This window comes from Lepisma saccharinum, chromosome 9 (genome assembly GCF_977018435.1).
Source record: "Lepisma saccharinum chromosome 9, izLepSacc3.1, whole genome shotgun sequence".
NCBI classification, from domain to species: Eukaryota; Metazoa; Arthropoda; class Insecta; order Zygentoma; family Lepismatidae; genus Lepisma; species Lepisma saccharinum.
The window spans coordinates 5,243,047-5,266,238 of NC_139237.1; positions in this window are offsets into that span (position 1 = coordinate 5,243,047).

The following is a 23,192-nucleotide window of genomic DNA, read 5'->3' on the forward strand; positions in this document are numbered from 1 at the left end:
AAGAACACTTTTCATTTTGCCTAATACCAACATGCCAATTTCACAAGGAACATTCTTCAAATCATCATCGGTTGTTCTAACCATATCGATCATCTTTTCGAGAGGCACACCTCTCTCTTGAAGACGTGTAATAGTTGCCGAGAAGCATTCGAAATGCGCCTTGATGAATGCTAGTCTTCCCTCCATTTCACTATCGGAAGACAGTTCTTGGACGCTTTCTATAGCCTTGTCGTTTCTGCTTCAAGGGAATCTATTATTTGTTTCACCGTATGAAAGTTCTCACAATAGTACACACAGGCATCGATCCTCGTTCCCCAGCGCTTAATGATAGGCTGTGGTGGAAGCTGTATGTCTGGAGCCTGCGGTTTAAAAGTTGCCTTCGTGATGGAGTCTTAACAAATACATTCTTTGTGAGTGACACAAGCTTGTGGACTTCGGAGAATTTGGCTTTGACTTCTTCCGCTACTCTGTGGATAGCGTGAGCTAACCAAATGACATGTATCATCTTCGAGTAAAATGCTTTAATTGCTCTGGCAGCTTTGACAATGTAAGGTGCTGCATCAGTCACGAAGAGCAGTACATCATCTTGCCTTACCCCTTCAGGCCACTGGAGTGTCATCGATCTATGGAGATACGACATATTACTGAATAGTTCACTTACTCCAAAACTTCAGTTGTGAGCAAGAATATTTCACCAGAGTTGTCTACTTCCAAAGTATCCCACTATTACATTAGCAACGTAACGGCCTTCTACATCACTGGTCTCATCAATGGAAACAAAAATTTTCTTTCCGGATACTCCTTCTCTTATTCTTGTTATTGTGTTCTCATAACAACGGGATAATTAGTTCTTTCTCAGTGTAGACTCGTCTGGAATAGAACGGCCTGTATACTTTCCTTGAAACTCTCTTAATTTCAAATTGTTAACTTTCCAGATAGGGATGTTCGCGAAAAGGAAAGCTTCACGCAAATCTCCATAAAATGCTGAGTTTGTGTCAGTACTTGTGGATGCTTTTGTGTAAGCAAAAGTTGGAACGTTTTCCTTTTACTAATGTTATGGATAACACGCACATGTTTGTCACATAATTTGCAGAAAAGTATCTGGCCATCAGTATAAAAAATGTCCTCACCGAATTCTGACATTATCTGCTTCAAACTAGCAGCTTTAGATGACTTTATCTTCGGCATTTTAAGTCTACTCAACACCTAAACTCACAAATAGAAGAAACAGAAGTCAAACCCTCCTAACCACGAATATCGGACTAAGATGCAAATGTTCGTGCTGAGTGACCTTCAAAAATACAACGTTCAGCTTCACCAACAGTTAAGCTGTAGCTTTCCTTTCATTCTCGAGCACGCGGTATTTATTGTTAATTTTTAAAAGAAACTTTTTTGTTGATTCCAAAACAAACAATTTAGCAATTGTTTCTTCACCTTGGTGTGTTGTATGGACTGTGAATAAGAAACTCGACAATGTTGCATTTCGCGATTTTCATACAGGCTTTGTTGCGCTGGTAGTTAAACACAGAATAAGTACCGCAAGATAGCATTCAGACAAAACAGAAATTGTTGAACTTCTTATGTTTCAGCATGCAATGGCTCAAAATTTGAAAAATTACCTAAAAATGACCAAAAGTTTAAAAAATAACTTAATAAAATGGTAAACAATGACCAAAAAATGACAAAAAAATTACATTTCTTCCACCTTACGAGCATGTTCAGAATTTCTGTACTAGTTAGCAATGTCTATGTTGCACCAGTTAAAAGATGAAATGTCATCAAAAATACAGGCCCTGGAAGAATATAAATATAACAACATATATTTATTATCTGGTTTGCGTGTACTTAAGATCCTAAATATGTATAAAAACAAGAAAATTAATGTCAAATAGATAAAGAATTGAATATTTATTGAATAATGAAAAAGGATGTTCCTAATTGATATTTTAGGCATATTTTCATAAGTAGTAGTGTGCATAAATCTTCTTTGGTACCGTCCTTCGAAGCAGTATGATCTGACTAACTAACTAACTCTCTAGCCTTCTTAAACCCGAAGGTTCATGGCTGCAGCAACACAGGCCTTCCATCTTTCCCTATCTTGAGAAAGATCTATATACTCTTTCCCATCCCTACCGATATCCCTTAGGTCCATCTCAACGTTGTCCCTCCATCTTCATCTTGGCCTTCCTACAGGTCTCTTACCATCAGGTTTCCCAACAAGAATCCTGTAAACTCCTCTTTCCTCTCCCATCCGTGCCACATGGCCTGCCCACCTAAGTCTTCTTGATTTAATTATTCTAATAATATCTGGACATGAATACAAATTATGTAGTTCTAAATTATGTAACTTTCTCCACTCACCTGTCTCCTCATCCCTTTTAGGTCCAAAGATTTTCCTAAGGATCTTATTTTCAAATACTCTCAATTTATGTTCCTCTTTCAATGTAAGGGACAAAGTTTCACATCCATATAATACTACAGGCAAAATTACTGTTTTGTATATTTTAACTTTCAGTTTCTTAGATATTAAACGAGAAGACAAAAGTTTATGAAGAGAGAAGTAACATGCATTTCCTGAATTAAGACTACTTTTTATTTCATCTTTAATATAATTTTCATTTGTTAATATTACTCCTAAGTACTTGAATTTGGAAACTGGTTCAAACAAGTTGTTATCAATAATTAGATTTTGATTATTACCTAACACTTGGTTTCGGCCTGTAAGCATATATTTAGTTTTCTCTTTGTTAACTTCCAAACCTATCTCTTTAGCAGTTTTGAAAAATATTTTAGCATTATTCTTAATTGTATTCACATCATCCCCCAGTAAGTCTACATCATCTGCATATGCTAACAACTGAGTCACACCATTTAATTTTAGTCCATCGTTAGATTATTTTACCTTCCTAAAAGCATATTTATCTCTTTTGACCGAATCATATGCTTTTTTTAAATCAATGAATAGCTGATGGACATTTTGATTATATTCCTATTATTTTCTCAAGAGTCTGTCTGATGTGAAATATTTGATCTGTAGTTGATCTGTTACGTTTAAATTCAAATTGATAATCACCTATAATTTCATTAGCATATGGGGTTAGTCTTGTTAAAAGAATGTTAGACAATATTTTGTATGTTGTTGAGAGTAGAGAAATTCCACGGTAATTATTGCAGTTCATTTTATCACCTTTTTTAAACACAGGAACAATTATGGATTCTTTCCACTGTTGAGGGATTTCTTCTTTATTCCATATTAAACAAATTAATTTATGAATTTGACAAAGTAATGAATTTCCACCATATTTAATTAACTCAGCTGGTATTAAATCAATGCCAGGTGCTTTGTTATTCTTTAGCCTTTTAATAGCATCTTTAACTTCAGTCAAGTTAGGTTCTGGAACTAAAGGTTCTGCTGTGTGGACTTCATTTACTTCTGATTTATCTCGTACATGAACATTTAAAGGTCATTAAAGTAGTTTTTCCATCTATTTAGAATATCGCTTGGGTCAGCTAGAAAATCACCGTCTTTATCTTTTATCAAGTTTACTTTAGGTTGCCACCCCTTTCTAAATTCATTTACACCTTTATATAAATCTCTGATATTTTTGTTTTTGCTGTTTGTTTCAATTTCGTTAATTTTGCTTTTCAAGTAATCTCTTTTTTTACTTCTAAACGTGCGGTTAACTTCTCGCTTTATTCTATTATAATTGTTTAGATTTGTATCATCAGAGTTATTTAACCACCTAAGTCTAGCCTGATTTCTTATTTCTATTAGATTATGACATTCATTATCAAACCATGGCTTACTTTTTCTCGGTTTATGGTATCCTATACTTTCTTTAGCTGCTGATTCTATTGCATTACGTATGTGCTCCAATTCTTATTTACGTCTGTTTCATTTATATTTTCATCATCATTTAAATCCTGCAAAATATGAAATCTATTTGACAGTTTAATTTGGTAATCTTTCTTAATTCTTTCATCAGTAAACTTTCCTGTATCAAATTTTAGAACTTTTAGATTTTGTTGCTTATGATTTATCACTGAGAGTCTTTCTCTTAAATTAGCAATTACTAAATAATGGTCACTGGCACAGTCAGCACCTCTATGTGTACGAACGTCAATTATACTAGTATGCCTTCTCTTATCAATGAGAATATGATCTATCTGATTATGAGTTTTACCATCTGGAGAAGACCAGGTATATTTATGGATATCTTTATGTTTAAAAGTGCTACTTTTCACAATTAAATTCTTTGAGGTTGCAAAAGTAATCAATCTTATACCATTATCATTACTTAATTCATGAAGACTTTCTTTACCAATCGTGGGTTTAAATGTCTCTTCTTTGCCAATCTGTACATTACAGTCACCTAACAGAATTTTCATATCATACTGAGAAAATTTATCAAAGACCTGTTCTAACTCTGTATAAAAATCATCTTTAGTATTATCATCTTTATCTTCCGTTGGTGCATGTATGTTTATTAAAATAATTTTACACCACCTACCCTGTAAAACTGCATATGATATCCTATCATTAATAAATTCTACTGTTTTAAGAGCCGAGATAATTCTATTATTTATGAAAAAGCCTGTTCCAAAATTATGATTTTCAGTACCACCATAGAAAAAATTATAATTTTTAGTTTTACAATTCCCTTCTCCTGGCCACCTAACTTCCTGAACAGCTACTACAACTAATTTATACTTAACTATCTCATTAACTGTACACTGAAATGCCCCAGGCCGGTAAAGGCTCAGAACATTCCAGGTATGTATGATCCCAGTATAATAATCCTTGTCCTACAAGTTCATAGGAAATATATAATTATGGATTGTAGTACAGCAAATGCTGAAAAGTACATTTTCATTATTTTATTTTAGTACTTGCTAACTCTTTCGGCGGGGAGGGGGTCCAGAACCCCTTGGAAAGGGTAGTTCACATTTTCGTATTTCAGTTTGTTCTCTAATCATCCTACAATGTTTTAAACTTTTACAAACTTTAATTTGAAAACTTAATTTTGAAAAATACTTCTTAACTGATCCCTGAGAGAGCAGTGATTGGAATTGCAGTTTCTTCGGGGCCTTTTGATTAGGGTAAAGAATGTGTCCCACAGAAATTGAATCGAGAGGTAACTTCTTCCGTCTTTCCAAAGAGTATTGAGTGACGGAAATATTTAATTCCACCCGTCGACCTGCCTCCCGCAGCCATGCCATCACTCAGTGTCACTTTTCATGAGAGATTGCCAACTTTGCATAAGCCCCAAAGGGCCTCGACTCTTGGGAATGCAATGTAAAGGACAAAAAACTTCCCGTTTTCTATGATTGTGTTCAAGGAAGGCAATGAACTCTGACAACTCTTTCAGATTTTTTTAAATTCGAAACAGATGAATGTTGGGTAACTCAATTTAAATTTCAATTGCATTTTCCACATTTTAAGTCTTTTTGTCTACCTGTCAAGGCTAACCCTATAAAGAGGATGACTTATGAAGTAACGAAAAAGATAGTAGAACGAATAAAGAAACAAAAAAACCACACGACAACCGTAACTATTTTGAAGAACGTTTCTTCTGCTACTGCATAAGGGTTCCAGAACTAACTAACACAAGCCTTCCATCTGTTCCTATCCTGGGAAAGATCAATCCAATATTTTCCATCCGTACCGATCTCCTTTCGGTTCATCTCCTTCTTTGTTTTAGCTTTCTTACCATCAGGTTTCCCAACAAGTCAACCCTTCTTTCCTCCCCATTCGTGCCACTTGGCCTGCCGACCTAAGTCTTCTTGATTAAATTATTCTAATAGTGTCTCAGACCGCGTTGACTGATTGATTGATTGTTATGGTGTTTTAAGTGTACTTTATGCACAGTAAGGCTAATCTGGACCGGACCTACGGTTTAAAGTGGGATCCGAACCACTAGGTGCCTTCACCGGGTATCGATTCCGGGACCTCTTGATTACAGGGGAAGACCCTCAGACCGCATTGAATTTATATTTTACTTTATTTCTCACCCACACCCCCAATCGCAAGTGGATCGTTCTACATGCCTTTCAGTTGGGGTGGTGCCAACACGCTCTCAAGGTCACGAAGTCTTGACCTTTTTCTTTTTTTTTTATCTTATTGAATTTTATTTTCGGCGAGCGTACAGACAAACGTACCATAGTAGTTGCGTGTTTTTGTTACGTTGTGTTTCAGATTACTCATAACTCAATTTCAATTTCAACAAAATACTACATATTACTTTGAAATACTTGTTTTCTGACATGAAAAAGCGGAAATCTTATGAATTTGGAATTTCAAAAGGAGAGGAGTCATTGTTGCAATTTTGGACTGATTCTTTTCCTCTTTGCAATAAATTACGTTATCTTTCTTTAACTAAACAATAAAAAAGGTAAAGTGCTCCCCTGTGCTTAGCACAACGCCATGAAGGCGTATAGGGGGTGTGGAGGTAACGCCCCACACTTTCTTGATCCGATCGTGAGTGGGGGTGATGTGATTAGCATCACGCCCCTGACCGCCTTTACCTCCCAGGGTTTCCCCCCAGGTACCCATGTTATTCGACGCTGGGTGGGCGCCGGGGCCGCTTCCATCGTTAGAAAAGTTCCCGGATTTGAACCGGCCGGGGATCGAACCCGGGACCTTTAGCATGGTAGTCAGACGCGTTACCGACTAAGCCACCGCGGCCACTTTTAACTAAACAATAGTAATTGAAAACTATTTTACAATATTCTTCTACAGCAATGTCAAATCTCGTGAAACCTGTAAAAAATTTAAAATAGCAAAACAGGTAGTTCACAGTTCAACATCAAGACACCAGTCTGACTTATCAACGTGGATAGTACATAGTTAAAGGTTAAACTGAGAATCATGCCCCCTCCCTTCTCTCTTTTTCTCTCCCTAATCACATATTATGACGTAACGTATAGAGCTACATAACATTCAGTTCACTGAGTGACCAACGAAATGATGGCACACAGTGATGTGAGAAACATTAGGAGATAGAAATTAACCTGTCTCACGCCGGTTTGAACTCGAATCATGTAAGAAATTAAACGTCGAACACATCATCAAATTGGAAATTCTATACTCAAATGACATTTTAATCCAACATCGAGGTCGTAACCTGTATCGAATACGAATCTTGGTCTGAAAAACCACAACTATGGATCTTGTAGCCCTGCGTCAAGCGCCGAAGGCCTATTTGAGGACTGGCACCCGTAAATTTTTGGGAAATTTTTGGGTTTCGATGTCCTACATATGTCGGAAATTAGTCGAGGTTAGCGAAGTGAATACGAACTGTTGAGAGGAATCTAATGAATCGACTGCCTTCTGGTTCAGAGAAAATTCAAACCTGTTTTCTGCGGCTTGAAAACGCAATAACTCCGAATTTTTGGGAATCCAATTATCACGTGTGGTGGAAAAATAATATTTTTAGGCAACCTTTATACGGGGAACCATTGGTAGACCCTGGCTACTTCCGGGACCAATTGCTAAAATAGGGAGTTTCTAACTAAATGTTGCTTGTGTTGATCGTCGGATCATCACAATACAACTCTATATCTCGGCATCTGAGATGAATGTTTTGGTGAAAACAAAACTTGTGTTGGTAAACACAGAGCAAGCCCTGTTACAAAAGATCATCACTACCTCAACACAGTTTATTTTTTTTCTTGTACTCAGAGCGACGTTAGATTATTTCTACATTTCTCATGCTACACCACACACAGTATTAGAACATTGTTTTTCTTTAGTAGACGTTGACCAAACCCTTTTATTGATTGGCTGGTTTGGTTTATTATCTGCCACTTTTGGCTAATCCCAATGATGTAGATGGGTGATGCTGTGATGAAACTGATTAAGGAACGCTCACAAAGAACATCCACGCACAATCCGGGATTTGAATCCGGGAACCCGTTGGCCTTATAGTGCTGTGCTAACTACTCCGTCACGGAGGACGACACGAAAGCGTTTTAGAAATTAAATACATGTTGGATTACACTTTATATTGATACAAGCTTTCTCTTAAATTTCAGATCAATTTTAGGGTCTCTAGATGTTCCACTTAAAAAAAATAACATGAACAGCGTCCTCTGAAGAAGGAAATTAGTGTAATGTTCATTGCAATTTCCGTGTAGCTTATACACGATGGCATGGTTTTCCTATCTCTTGAACAATGTGACTTATATACTTTCAGAGCGACGAACCTTGGTGGTTTTAATTTTTCCCAGTACTGAATATGATATGAAGAGATGAGAATAGTTTAGATGTATTTCCAAATTACCGAATACGTAATTAAGTAGTATATGCTTTTAGGTTTGCTTCTTTTATTTGGAAAAATTCCGTAATTTCTTCTGAAGTTATTGTTGTTTGAATTTGGTTCTAGGTAGGGCCAGAATACTTATGCATTTTACATACACAAATATATATCTTCAACATCTGCAAGTGCATATATGGATCATATATATAAACTTCTTGCATATTTTAGAGCCAACAACCACTGCTAAAGTTGTATTTTACGTCCGTGCGTGTTTTTAAGAACTTTCTATTTTCTTGCTTTACTGTTGTTTATTCTCCAGTTTTTTTTACAAAACAAGGAGAAAAACCTTCTTTCGTCGTCCTCGCGGTATCATTCAACGACTACTCTTTTTGAGAGAGAAACTTCGACAAAGCTATCGACAGTCTATAGATAAGGACGTAAAGTTTTGGTTGTTTTCCCCTGAAAGTTTTAAGGTTTTTTGTACTGTAATGAGAAACTGAATATTTATTTACATATTTTGTACCTTTTCAGTGCATATTTTAAGTGTTTTAAGTGTATAACTATCCGGGCGCTAGTTCTATGCCAGCCACTCAGGAGGATGCAGAAAAATATCCTCTGCAACTGGAGGCAACGTTATCATCTCCTGCAATTTGCATGTAGCGTGATGCTAATGCTCCTCACATGCACACCACTGAATGAGGATCCCTTCACCTTATCGATTCATCGAAGTGAGCTAAAACCTTGTCAATTTAATTTCGGCGTTTCCTGAAAAGAACTTGTACAGCGGCAAAGACAGGAAAATTACGTTTGGACGAAAAATGAATTTGCATGCGGCGAAATAAGGCTAATATTTCATCTAGCCGTGTGCCCCTATTACCAGTTGAGCAGGAAACATGAAAACGTTTCAATCTGTCCCGCCAAGAGAAAAATGAACCGATCTGTTTGCGGATTCCCTACGCTAGACAGGAAAGGTGGATGTAGGATAACATGCAGAACTGTTGGGAAAAAATACTAATTGAATTCTGCTAACGAAATTTCCATATGTTACGTTTCTTGTTTCCCTAGTTTCCTAATTTAAACATAAAAATATTTTTGAGTATTTCCCATCAAGTTATAGGAAAATCGAAGTTGCTCAATTTCGACTTACTATTATCATCATGTTTCTTTATTTCGTACCAGCAAACAGTTACACACTTGCTATTTCAATAGCAATATTGATATTTGAAACTTTTTTGTGATCAAATGTTACTTTGTTTCGAAGATCAGATTCTCATATGTATGCATACGCATCACTTAATATAAATTAACTAAAGGAGAACTACCTCTCTAAGATTCTTAAACCCGAAGGTTTATGGCTGCAGCAGAATAAACCTTCCATCTGTCCCTATTCTGGACAAGATAAATCCAATCGTATCCATCGTTATCGATTTCCTTTAGGTCCATCTCAACGTTATCCCTCAGTCTTCGACTTGGCCTTCTTACAAGTCTTTTACCATCAGGTTTCCCAACATGAATCCTGTAAACTCTTCTTTCCTCTCCCATTCGTGCCACATTTAACTGTTAAACTAAAACTCTCATGAAATCACCAACGGGATGGAAATGCATATGGTCTTAGGTAAGCAGTGCCGGGCTCGAAATGTGGAAGTTTTGGAAGGTGCTAGAACGACCAATCTCATATTAGCCAAATTGAGCCAAACATGCAGAAACCTTTGACCTTTTGCTGTGAAGTTCATACAGACTCGCTTCTTAAGCTGCATTGCTTTCAAGAGTTAGTTAATGGGATGCTACACAACATTAGTAGATCTCTGCAATATATGGATTGGAAATCTATTTTGTGATTTGAGGAGAAATTTGACATTACTTGCCCCATAAACACAAAAGCAAAATTTAAGCAAATATGAAGAATGCGTGGTAATACAAAAGTGTTATGCTGACTTATGCTGGATTAACAAAAATGTCAAACAAAATGCTACCCGCAGTCCATGATTCCTGGTAAGGGATTTAGTTGTACTCGTTTTAAATAAAGGCGATATATTCAGAAAAAAAGAATAACATACACTATTACCACTGTACGTTATGCATCCCTGTCGAAATGTAACAAAATACGATTAAAATCCCTATCACCTCTGGTCAGTAAGTTATGAAAACAACTGTCAAAACACAACGGATCTCAATCATAATACAAGCAGAATGAATATCGTATTCTGCCGTTAGTGAGGGAATGCCGTCATTCTTAGGTTTAGTTTTCTTACCATAAATAATACCTTTCTGGCCAAGGCCAGATAAAATAGCAATGTAGTTATAATAAGAGAACTATTCTCTGGTTCCTATATCTCTGGAGCAAGATCGTTCATAGCAGCAGAGAAAGGGGGAATCGAGTGAGCAGACCTAATCAGTACACGCTGCTGCGAAGCTGGCAACTGCAGTCAATCCCCCTGCACGCAATTCCGTTCCCTCTCACGTGTTCATTGGTGGAGCTTCTAACGTCAATACATGCGCAGAGACTTGTGTCCGTTCGCTTGCTCCACGGATATCCGGGACAGGATATAAACAACCTAACAAGCCTAACGTAACAACGAAGACATTCCTCGCTTACGTCAGAACAAGACTCTGGTTGTTTCTTGTGTTATGAATGAGCTCCATAAACTTCAGGAGAAAAAAATAAAATTAAATTAAAATTAAAAATAGGAGATTAAGCTATGAATACTTACACTGAGTATCATTGTCTCCCTCACACATACTGCACATAGTAGCAAAAGTACGAATCTCTTTTCCTATAATTACGTATTTTAAAATCTAAATTATTATATTTACAAAAATTTCCTTTGAGATGGAAAGTATGTAAAAAGTAGTATAACTTACTGTAAATAATAATATTGATAATAATAATTAATGATTAAATTGGATAAAATATTACCGCCTTAGCTGCCAAGTTCACTGACAGTGGTCGAATCAGTATCTCACCAGGAAAGTTGCAAACTTGAACCTGCATTTTATTCAAACAAACACATATACAGTACATTAGCATAAATGATAGTTATGTTTTTTGAATCACTGTTTGCGAAAAATATGCTGTTTGCAAAGCATATTACATATCGGTGTTCAGATAAGCTCACATATTTTCATAATACCTCTCTGCACTCTTCTCATGCCTTTTAGTGAAATTTATTATATATTTGTTGTCTACTAGCCTTTTACCTAATACGTATATGTGTAAAACAGAATAATATTTAGGTTACACAATGAAATTACACAATTCCTAATGAAGTTACAAATAGTTGATTCTAATGTAGAAAAACTTTATGGCCTACAGTTAATGTTTCAAATGTCAATCTGCAAATTAACTTAAATCTTAAGATTTTTGTTACACTCACGTTTGATTTTTTGTTTTCTTTGTTGCATTGCTGCTTTGAAAACACGTTTATTGTTTCTCGTGATATGATATAATTTATCTATTCTGTTTGTTGCTTCTTTTAAGAGAGTTTTCCCGCAGCGTTGCCCGTTTGAATAAATGCTGTTTGTATGTGCCGATTCCCACGTCACCATAGTTTACCGTTTACGACCATATATGACGCTCTTTATTACCGATTTAAAGTTTATGACAGTGGCTTGCGAAGGCAAAGTGGAAAAATGAATGCGAATTGTCAGCCCAGCATGAAAGCTCGTAAATACAAAATATTCGTTGACAAGGAAAGGATACAAATTTCACATCGTTTATGATTCTGTCGTTCCTTACTTTTGTGCACACTGGCTTCAGACAAATGCATTCTCATCGATTTTATCCGATAGATCATGAAGTTTCAAGTGAACCCAGCTGCACACAAAGATCAGTTTTCGATTTACGTTGACCATTGGATTATCTGTGTCTAATTCATTATCTCGAGTGGACATTTTAAATCAAGTTATATTTATTTTCCGTTAGATGTTAGCACATTAGTATTATTATTTGTAAAATCAAAAATTATTTTAACTTTGATCAAAAATGGGTTTGCAATACTACACAATTTGGAATACAAATATATGATGTGAAGAATAATCATAAATTATATCAGTGTCAGATTCAATTCAAGACTTACACCATATCCTTGAGCAAGCATTCGTAAGATGTAAATTCTTGCCACTGTATCTTCTGACGTTTGTGCTATGACACGAAGCATACTCGTCTGCTATAATGCGTATATTTGCTACTTTGGTTTCGTTTATGTTATATTTATTTATGAAATTACTCAAGTGAGCCTATTAATCTCTTGGTGCCCAAGTATCTCGGTCGAGACTCTTTCCATTAACCCTCGGGTGCCAAAGTATCTCGATCAAGATACCTTGTTATGCTCGTAGTTTTTACGTTATAATGTTGCTATTTTTGGCTGCAATTGCGATTTTCTTCTCTCGTATTATTGTTAACACATATATCAAACAATAATGACTCTTGCACGTCTTGGTGTTGAACAAAATAGGAGGGAAAATGGCGGCTGTTTTTTTGTGCGGATTCCTCTCAAAGAAAAAAGAAATCCGACAAACAAAGGCGGGATTTGTTGTTCTAAAGCAATGCTTTTCTTTCACCACTAGAAACTCGATGGTTGAAATTTCCTAGTCGGTACCCGAGGTCACAAGGAACTTTCCCCGTGTCGGCACAAGGGCGGGGGGTAAAGAGGGGTTGAGGAAAACTGCGTTGTAACAAAGCAAAGATTTAGCCACGCACGAAAACAGTTTTTTTTTTTTTTTGTCGAGCACAAGTGTTTCTCAAGTGGCTGCAACGTGACCTGCATTGTCTAAAAATAGACTGGTGACGCACATGCAAGAAATTGCAATATTTGGCGCTCTTTAGGCAATTGGCCTCCGATCTACAGTTGTTTCAAGGTAACAACGCATTTCGTTCAAATTCGAGACTTCAATCAGTGGCGCGCAGACATGTCGTTTTGGAGGTATATGTTGTGTTCTATTGTTCATATGACAATAGTGCAATTATTTTCTTGTTCCTAACACTCCAGCAATTATTACCATGTGTATTGTGACAATGTCCTGTGCATTTGTGTTGGGTTGGAGGGGCGAAACCCCCATTTTTTTTCCAAAAAAATCTTGAATTTTCCGTATCCTCCCCTTCCTCCATATATACGCCGAATATGCATAGGTTTCATATAGTTCGAATCTATGGTTTATTCCGCGTATAACGATATATCATTCGTCTGTCTAGGGCAATTACCCTCCGATCTACAGTTGTTTCAAGGTAACTACGCATTTCGTTGAAATTCGAGACTTGAATGAGTGGGTTCGCAGACATGTCGTTTTGGGGTTAAAAGTCGTGTTCTATTGTTCATATGATAATAGTGCAATTATTTGCTTGTTACTAACACTCCAGCGATTATTTCCATGTCTATTTTAGACAATGTCCAGTACTTTTTTGTCGGGATGGGGGGCGCGAAACCCACATTTTTTTTAAAAAAAAATCTTAAATTTTCCGTTTCCTCATCTCCCCTCCCTCCATATATATACGTCAAATGTGCATACATTTTATATGGTCCAAGTCTATGGTTCATTCCACTTATAAAGATACATTATTGGTCTGTGTACGGCAATTAGGCTCCGATACAATGGCGGCTGGCCAAGTGCAACAAGTGCAGATGTTTTCACCTAATTTTCAAATTAATATTGACATTTTTCATTTGCTTGTTAAATTAAACTATTTCCCAGCAAAACGCACACGATAATACTCAAATAATTCGCCGCTCGGACGGGTGTCGCCTTCTAGGTGCAGCAGTTCTCTCGTCGGAGAAAATATTGCATCCAGTGGTTGTGGCAAAATCTTTGCGTTCTCGCGAGATCTTGTTCCGCGTGTGTGTTTCGCGTTTCCTATCGTGTGTTGTGTTCATGTGTTGAGCTGTGGTTTCTACAATGAACCCAGTAAATGACTTAGTGTGTAAATTGTTGCAGACACCATTTTCCAGATGGACGGATGAAGACAAAAAAGACGTTTTAAATTGTGGGCGACCCACTGACATTCTTCAAATATCAGTTAAGCGAGAGAACAAAAAGGCAGGGAAATCGTACAACATTAAATTTAAAAGTTCCTGGTTTGTCGACTTTTCTTGGTTGTGTAGTAGTCGATATTTGCAATCGTTGTTCTGCTGGCTTTTTTTACTGTTTAGCAACAAATACAATGTGTGGAATAAAGAAGGGTATAACGATTTTGTAAATATAACGCGTTCTCTGCATAAGCACAATGATTCGGTGGAACATTTAAAGTGTAAATTACAATTCAAAGTTTTTGAAAAAAAAAACAGGAATACCATAGCAGATGCCCTTCAAGAAAATAGTAGGCTTTTAAATGTACGGTTCAATGAAAATGTAAGATTAAATAGGCTTTTCCTACAATTAATAGTTGACGCAACGCTGTATTTATGTAAACAAGAAGTTGCGTTCAGGGGTCACGACGAAAGCGTGTCTTCGCTTAATCGTGGGAATTTCAAGGAACTTGTTGCATTATTAATATCGAGAAGTTCGTTAGAAATACAGAGCCATTACAAGAAAATAAAAAACGTGTTCAGTGGTGACTCTAAGACATTACAAAACGAACTCATTGCATGCATTTCTGAGTACTTACAGGAATATGTTAGGAATGGAATTAAAGCTTCAGGGTTTTTTTTCTGTTCAAGTGGATGACACCACAGATATTTGCCACATATCACAGTGCTCCATTATTGTGAGATATGTTAATGAAGAAGGGAAACTGGTTGAACGATTTTTAGGTTTTTTTTTACGTAAGTGCTGATAGGTCTGCAGAAACACTCTTTCATTTGTTAGACGGTGTATTGAAAGAGTTTGATTATGAACGTAAATTAGTTGCGCAATGCTACGACGGGGCAAGTGTAATGTCAGGGCACTTAAACGGACTGCAGAAAAGAATTAAGGATGAAGCACCTCAAGCAATGTTTGTCCATTGTTTAGCCCATCGGCTAAATATAGTTCTGAAACAAAGTTGCAATAGCAATTCAAAATGCCGCATATTTTTTGCGAGTATCAGTGGTTTTCCAAATTTTTTCACAAATCTGCCAAACGAACGCATGTTCTTGATTCAGTTTTGGCCAAAAGAATTCCAACTTTAACTGAGACGAGGTGGAGTTTCCATTCCAGACTCATTCGTGTGATCATTGAAGACTGGGACAGGCTGAAACATGTATTTGAAATAATTATGGACGATCCAGAATCTGTTGAAAAGGCCATTCGATCATGAAATGAACAGTTTTCAGTTCACTTTCCTGGCCGTAGTTTTCAATGACATTTTTAGTATGACTGACGTTCTTTTCGATGTTCTTCAGAAAAGATCGTTGTACATCAGTTTCAGCGTGGCTAAAATCAAGAGTACGACTGATATTCTAACGGCAAGAAGGAACGAACAATATTTCGGTACATTGTTTGAAAACACAGCCAAACTCACGAGTGTGACTACCGGAAGAGAACAATCAAGTTTTCCTTAATTATAGAATCCTCTACTTTGAAATACTTGATAATATTTTGATGCAAATAAGTGTTCGGTTTCAAGACTGTGACAAATTGAAGTTCCTCTGTCTCGTAGACACATCGAAATTTCAGACACATTCCATTAATTTCCCCTCCGATGCAATATGCCAGCTACAACAGTGTTATCCCCAAATATTCAATAAGCCTCAGCGCCTTAAAAATGAGCTGTCTTTTTTTAACAATGATCATTTAAAGTACAAAAATTGCACACCTGAAGAAGTTCTTCATTCTTTGAGGGCAAATCGAGATGTATTCGAGGAAACTTACAAACTCTTCTCCCTGGTCGAAACAATACCCTCAACCAGTGCATCAGTGGAAAGGAGTTTCTCGTGCCTCAAGAGAATAAAAACCTACTCAAGAAGCGCAACATCACAGAACCGACTTCTATCTTTGGCGAACGTTTCAATCCAAAAGGAGCTCTTGAACGAACTTATTGAACGTCACCCCTTCCATGAAGACATTATCGAAAGATTTGCAGCCCTGAAAGATAGAAGGATCGATTTGATCTACAAAACGTAGGTGAGTCAAGCATGATTCAGTTCAACTTACTATTTGTTTCTCATTGCCTATAAATGTACTTCTTCACCTATTAGGCACGAGCCGCTACTGCTCGATCTACAGTCATTTTTATAAAACTCTGCATTTTGCTCAAAATTGTCTATGGGCCAAGTGGCCAAAATCAAGAATTCGGTATAATTTGGGGGAACTAATTTTCCTTTATGCCGCAGTTATATGAGTGTGTAAGGATACGAAAATACCATGATTTCCATCTCAAAGTGGTAGCTAATAGAAATGGCGGCCAATCCTAAATGGCGGATGTTGACATTTGAAAAAAAAAAACGTTCATATTTCTGAAACTAATGGTCCGATTTCAACGATCTTTTATTAAAGAAAAGATTAAGATACGTTCTATATTTAATGTTATCTTAGATGTTTCGATGTGAGCAACCGTTAAGTAGTTAATCACGGATTAGTAAAGATAAAATGTATTTTTTACTATTAATGTTTTGTTTATCATTAATTTATTAATAATCTAGGCATCTGAGAATAAAATGTCCCAAACAAAACAATTTGTAGAGTAAACGCTTACCTTTAATTTGGCATATTACGCTTGTTGGTTTTGACCTCAGAGTTTATATAAAACGAATGAATTATGTAGTGTGTGCAGCGAATTCTTCTAGCCGCCCTTAGTCCTATTTAACTACACCTATTGTAACTAGTATTGACTATTGAATAGTATATTTCAGTTATATACATGCAATAACATTTAATAATAATAATAATAATGTTATTCTTAGTATTGTTGTAACAATAATAATAATACTTTTTATTATTATTATTATCACCATCAGTTGTTGTTGTTGTTGTTGTTGTAGTAGTAGTAGTAACTAGGAATGAATTTTGTTTAAATGTTAACGATGTTCATGGAAGAATATTATTGATTGATTGAAATTAAAATTTTGGATGCGTCATCTCTTAGGCTACTTGAAACCGTCACATTATACGGATCAAGCTTCTTACAACGTACAAATATCACCATGCGTGTCTCTAAAATCTCCTTACCAAGGGTATAAACCGAGGCTGTATTGGGCCACTCAGCACATAACGAGCAAAACACAGGACAACATTCAACCATTCATATCACATAGCCCTACGACATCAGGGGCCCCGGGTTCGAATCTCGGCCTGGGCATGGATGTTTGTTTGTTAGCTTTACACTTCACATAATTCATTCGTTTTATATAAATTCTGAGTCAAAACCAACAAGTGTAATATGCCAAATGAAAGGTAAGCGTTTACGTTTCAATTTTTGTTCGGACATTTTCTTCTCAGATGCCTAGATTATTAATAAATTAATGATAAACATAAAATGAATAGTAAAAAATACAATTTTTCTTTACTAATCCGTGAATAACTATTTAACGGTTGCTCACATCGAAAAATCTAAGATAACATTAAATATTGAACGTATTTTGGTCTTTCATTTAAAAAAAGATCGTTGAAATCGGACCATTAGTTTCAGAGATACGATCGTTTTTTTCAAATGTCAACATCCGCCATCTTGGATTGGCAGCCATTGCTATTAACTACCACTTTGAGATGGAAATCATGTTTTTTTCGTATCCTTACACACCCATATAACTGTGGCAGAAAGGAAAATTAGTACCCCCAAATTATACCAAATTCTTGGCTGGCCAATAGACTATTACCTGACGAAAGAGGGTCGGTAAGGTCAAACTTTTTATTTTACCATTACAATTCTGGTGTTTCCTTTTAACTGGTTTATATCATTCACTTTTACCATTGTGCTAGTATCGCCTGCATAGAACACAAATCCAGTATTTTGAATAATCAAAATACTATGCCTACTATTATGAAGGCATTTAGGGCGGGATAGATTGATTTGGATTATTTTTCTTCGCTTTCCTGCCACTTTTGGCTAATCGCATAGATGCGGATGAGTGATGATAAGATGATATTCATGCAGTGACACTCAAAAAGAATAATCACGTCCAGGACGAGATTCGAACCCCTGGTGCAGTAGCGCGCTCTGCTAACCACTCCGCCACGGAGATCGGCCATTAGAATGTGGAGATACGTCCCTTATATTCTCGATCATGGCCGTACTGAGTGTGTTGTGATCAGCACTACGCTTCGGTCTCATATATTACCCATGTTTGAGAAGGTAACCATTGGATCAGAGGCTGATTAAATCCAGAACCCCTTTTTACTGCTTCTATGCACAAGCTCTTCTGGAATTCGAACCTGGTCCTTTCTCCTACCTATCGAACTACATAGGTTACTAGGTATCCATTTTCTAAAATCTCTGCTATCTATTTGAGAGCAGAGAAGTTCAAATTTTGCCTATCTTCGTTAAAATAGAAGCATGGGATAATCTCATCTGAGTCCACAACACAGGAGCCTAAATAGCAAACTCTTACTAGGCATGATGCCGCTTTGAAGGCTACATGTGAAAGCCATCGACCAAATCACGTCTGTTCATAGGAAAAATCCAATTGGCCTCTTTTGAGATTCTTTCTAAGATGCCGCTGCTCAAAAAAATAATGAACATAGCGGAGGAGAAGAGAAGTCAGCTGTCGGAGACTTCTCTCGGAACCGACTGGGACCTGGGACGTACCTTCAGCTTCCGATAGGCTTTTAGCCACTGCAACACGCGGAGGGGCCGAGTTAATGATCCGCCATTCAGTGGCCATTTCGCAGTTGGCGATGCGTGGCGAGTCTGTGAGAGCAAGAAAGTTCGTGGCTCATTTGAAAATAAAGGGACGATTGTTTATAAAAAGTGACTGGCAATAGTGATCCGTTCACGCCTGCGCAGTAACATCAACTGGTCAATTGGAACCGAGAATAATATTTGCGCTAGTCAGCTGTTAGTTACCTGTGAGTTAGAGTGTGTTAAAATGCCTGCTCGATTACAGAGTCCCGCCAATCGAGAAGTACGGTCTGTGTTTCGATTTCTTAACTCCAAAGGCCAAACTGCTGCCGAAATTCATCGAGAATTGTGTGAATCGTATGGTCAAATGAGTGAAGAAAAAGTATGGCAACTGTGCCGTGCGTTGACACCCACCAAAGTCGAGAAAGCTCAAGCAAACTCCATCTGCTCGTAAAGTTATGGAACTGTTTTCTGGGACCAACAAATTGTGCTTTTCATGGATTTCATAGAACCGGGGGAAACAATCACATCGCACACTATTAGGCTCATTCTCCAGGCGATGCAGAGTTCGGACATTTTGATCACTCCCCAAATAGTCCGTACCTTGCAGTTAGTGACTATATCGTCTTGCTGCACATAAAAAAGAAGTAGTTGTATTTGTGGTGGGGACAGCGCCACTTACAAGTGTAGAAAAGGCGAGGCTATTTGATTGAACAATCAGATTTGTTTACACTTAAAACAATGCCAAGATGGGGCCTGTACCCCAATTCTTCAGGTGTGATATGCTCTGATTTTTAAGAAATTCTGAATTTCTAGTGTAGAAAAGGCGAGGGCTCAACAGATAGATTTACCCATACTTAAGACAATGGCAAGAGGGGCTTATACCCTAATTTTTCAGGTGTGGAGGTTTGGGTTTAAGTCCTCATAAAATATGAAGCCTCCCCTGATGGCAAAATGATAATATTGTTGTCTTGTAAACAAAAGGCTCGGGGTTCGAGTCCTGATAGATTGAAATACATGTGGCAAAATAATATGTCCACAAGTGAGATTTTGAATAATTACTGCTAGTTGATAGCCCCCAAATCTGAAACCTGGTAAAAAGTGTTTTACAACAATATATTGTACAAAAACTGAATTTCTCAATTTTCTTATTTTCTCATGTTTTATAACCACCCGCTCAGCTATACAATAGGAGAAGAGCGGGTAAGCATAATTAATTGTTTGCATGCCTTGCCGGCACGCAAGAGATAAAATCTATATAGCTAGAAGGGAACATTAATGATTTTTCTATTCACTGAAGGGGCCATTAATCTTTCTGTGCGTGTAACATGTCTGTAACAAGGAAAATGTAACAAAGATTGAGACAAAGATACATATTTTCTGACCCAGTGGCAATGAACTGCCTCCTCTTCATGTTGAAAGCAATTCTGTTCTGATAATATGAGCCTAGGCAAAGACTTAGAAAATATTATGGCAGTTCAAAATCCAATTTTGTCTGTATCAAGGTCTTCAGAAGCCGGTAAAATGTGGGCATATTCCATTTGGAGACGTGCTAATATTGTGGCATTGTAATCAGGGGCTTTGGGTTCGAGTCCTGATAAAAGATTGAAATATATACAACTGCCCACACATAAGATATTCACTGCTAGCTGATAATACAGTTGAGGTTTCAAAGCTGGTAGAGTGTCTGGGGCCTCTCTGACAGCAAAGTGTTGGTATTATTGCTTTGTAATCAAGGGCCTCTGTGTTTGAATCGGGCTTCTAGAATTGCTCCGTGACTCTCTCATTTCTTACATCATAAACATATGATTTTTCACCTATGAGAATGACACTGCATATGGTGTCATCGGGTAAAGCCTCGTGAAATTCACAGATAATTTTAATGTTTGTCCTGTCATTAACCACAACTTGTTTTCTTTTTGAAGTGTTAATTACAAACATGGGTCTCCGTGCTTTGAATTCATCTGGTGAGTAATACATATCAGTACTGCCAGTAGTGACACGTTTGAAAGCCGAAAAAGCCTCATATAATTTAAGAAAATCATCCTTGGACATGTCTAAATTATAATTTTCTCTAGGAAATACCTCATTTCTGCCATTTTTAAGATATATGTTCTTGATGTTGCAGTTATCAAATTTACTTGAATTTTTTTCCTGATTATTGTGTCTTCCAGTCTGAAACAGTACCACCACAAAATCAGGCATGTCGTATTGAATACTGGAGAATGAATTTGTAGCATCAAACTCATAATAGGTACCAGTGGCGGGCTTCTGTACACATTGATATGTATAAAATTGCAGAGGAACCTGTGGATTTTTTAGGATATCTGCTTTGTATTTAAGAGCATAACTGGCTTCATATTCAACAACCGGGATTCTTAACTCCATAGTCTGAATAATGCATTTGCCTTCATCAGGTAAGGTATTAGGCAGAGCTTCCCCTGTGGGGTTTATTGCACTGTACCTCATCAAAGCATTATTATCATTGGCAGCTCTTCTAAATGTAATTCTTAACCCACCCTTCCACATAATTTCTTTGTAATCTGAGAAGAATCCTGGCAACAGGCGCATGGGGAACAGCACTGTGTGGCTCTTGGATAATATCTTATCACCAGCCTCAAATCCACCTATTTGATAGTATGAAGCCTCGGTTTTGGATAATTTTAATGTAGCCAAAGCTGTTGAGGTAATACCGGGATAATCTATTCTGTTTATAACAACACCATGCTTTCTGACCTCAATTTCAGAGAACAGATGCGGCACAAAATTATCTACCAATCTTATATTTGAATTTGCCGGATAATCTGTACCATCGAGCTTTACAACATCAAATTTGATGTATAGATCTGCTCTGTGGGGGTGTATAAAGCCATCCCCTACATCAAGATCAACCTCAATCTCTGTGTTGGGTTGATTTAAATTTGCAAATGTCCTCCTGGTTGGGGGGAATGATTGTAGCTCATAACTCTCAATATTTTCCATTGTATGTATTTTTATTTAAATGTTAATCTCTACGATTGCAGTTGTTGTGGCTCCAGCAAAATCAACTAATTCTTCTTTTTCATTAGTGACCATCAATTCAATATAATCTATTCTGTTATGGCATACAGGAAAATATAGTGTTGGGGATGGATTGTAGATGATCGGCTCCATGAATTCGGAATTAGGTTTGAATGTTGCAATGATGCCGGTTTGTTTGTGAGTGCCTATGCCATTTGATTTGGTGATCATACCCTCAGCCACATTACAGTGAATATTCAGAGTCTCTATGGCTAAGAATTTAGGTATATTCATAGCAGTGTGTTTGATGGCCGGTTCAAGTTTTGTGTTGTTCTCAAAGCCTAGCAGCTCTCCTATAGTACCCAGATCCACTGTTTCTGTAGCAGATACAATCTCTACTCTGTGAGTGACAGAATTTTGACTTAACACTATACCTCTGGGTAATTGAGCATTTAAAGTGGATAGATTATATTGCCCTGGAGTGATGACAATTTTTTGATCCCCTACTGCAATTGTATTGTTGTGGTGTGTAATATTAGGGATCAGGTACATGCCGTAAAATGCCCTGAGAGCTATTGTTTTGGGATACACTATGTCATCATGCAATTTGAGTTTCAATATTGAATTTTGGCTGGTGAGATGGAATACCCCCATGATGTTTCAGATACCACAAGGCCTTTTGAAAATCTTCAATTGATGGTTTATTTATTTGAGACATATATCTCAGAACAGATAAACACAAATGTCCGCAATTAACATCTTTGAAATTTTGAACACGGGCATTATTGTAATAAAGATTAGCTGATTTTAGATATTTTATTAAACTTTCAGGTGGAACACCTCCAAATGAATCAAACACAAAGGCCTCATTTTTTAAATATTTAAGATAACAGATCCAGTGAGTGCCCTGATTTTTGTACTCATCCAAATTAACAATGCCACACTCTTTGTTGAGTGGTTGTTCCGGTAAAGAATCAGACATGTACACACCTCTAAAATGTTTGATGCCCAGTGGCTTGATCAAAGCTTCAATATCTTGGTTTGTAAGCGGCTCTTGTTTTTTTTAAACTTATTCATGGCTCTCTTAAGACCTTTGCCTTTTTTCTCCATGGCCAGGTTATGGCGCCTCTGCTCATCTAATTCTGCTCTATTCTTCTTGGCATCTATTACTGTTTTTGCTATGGCGGCTGATCCCCCAGCCAAGCTCCCAACAGCCCCGAGTGCTGCTAAGATGGCAGGGATGGTAA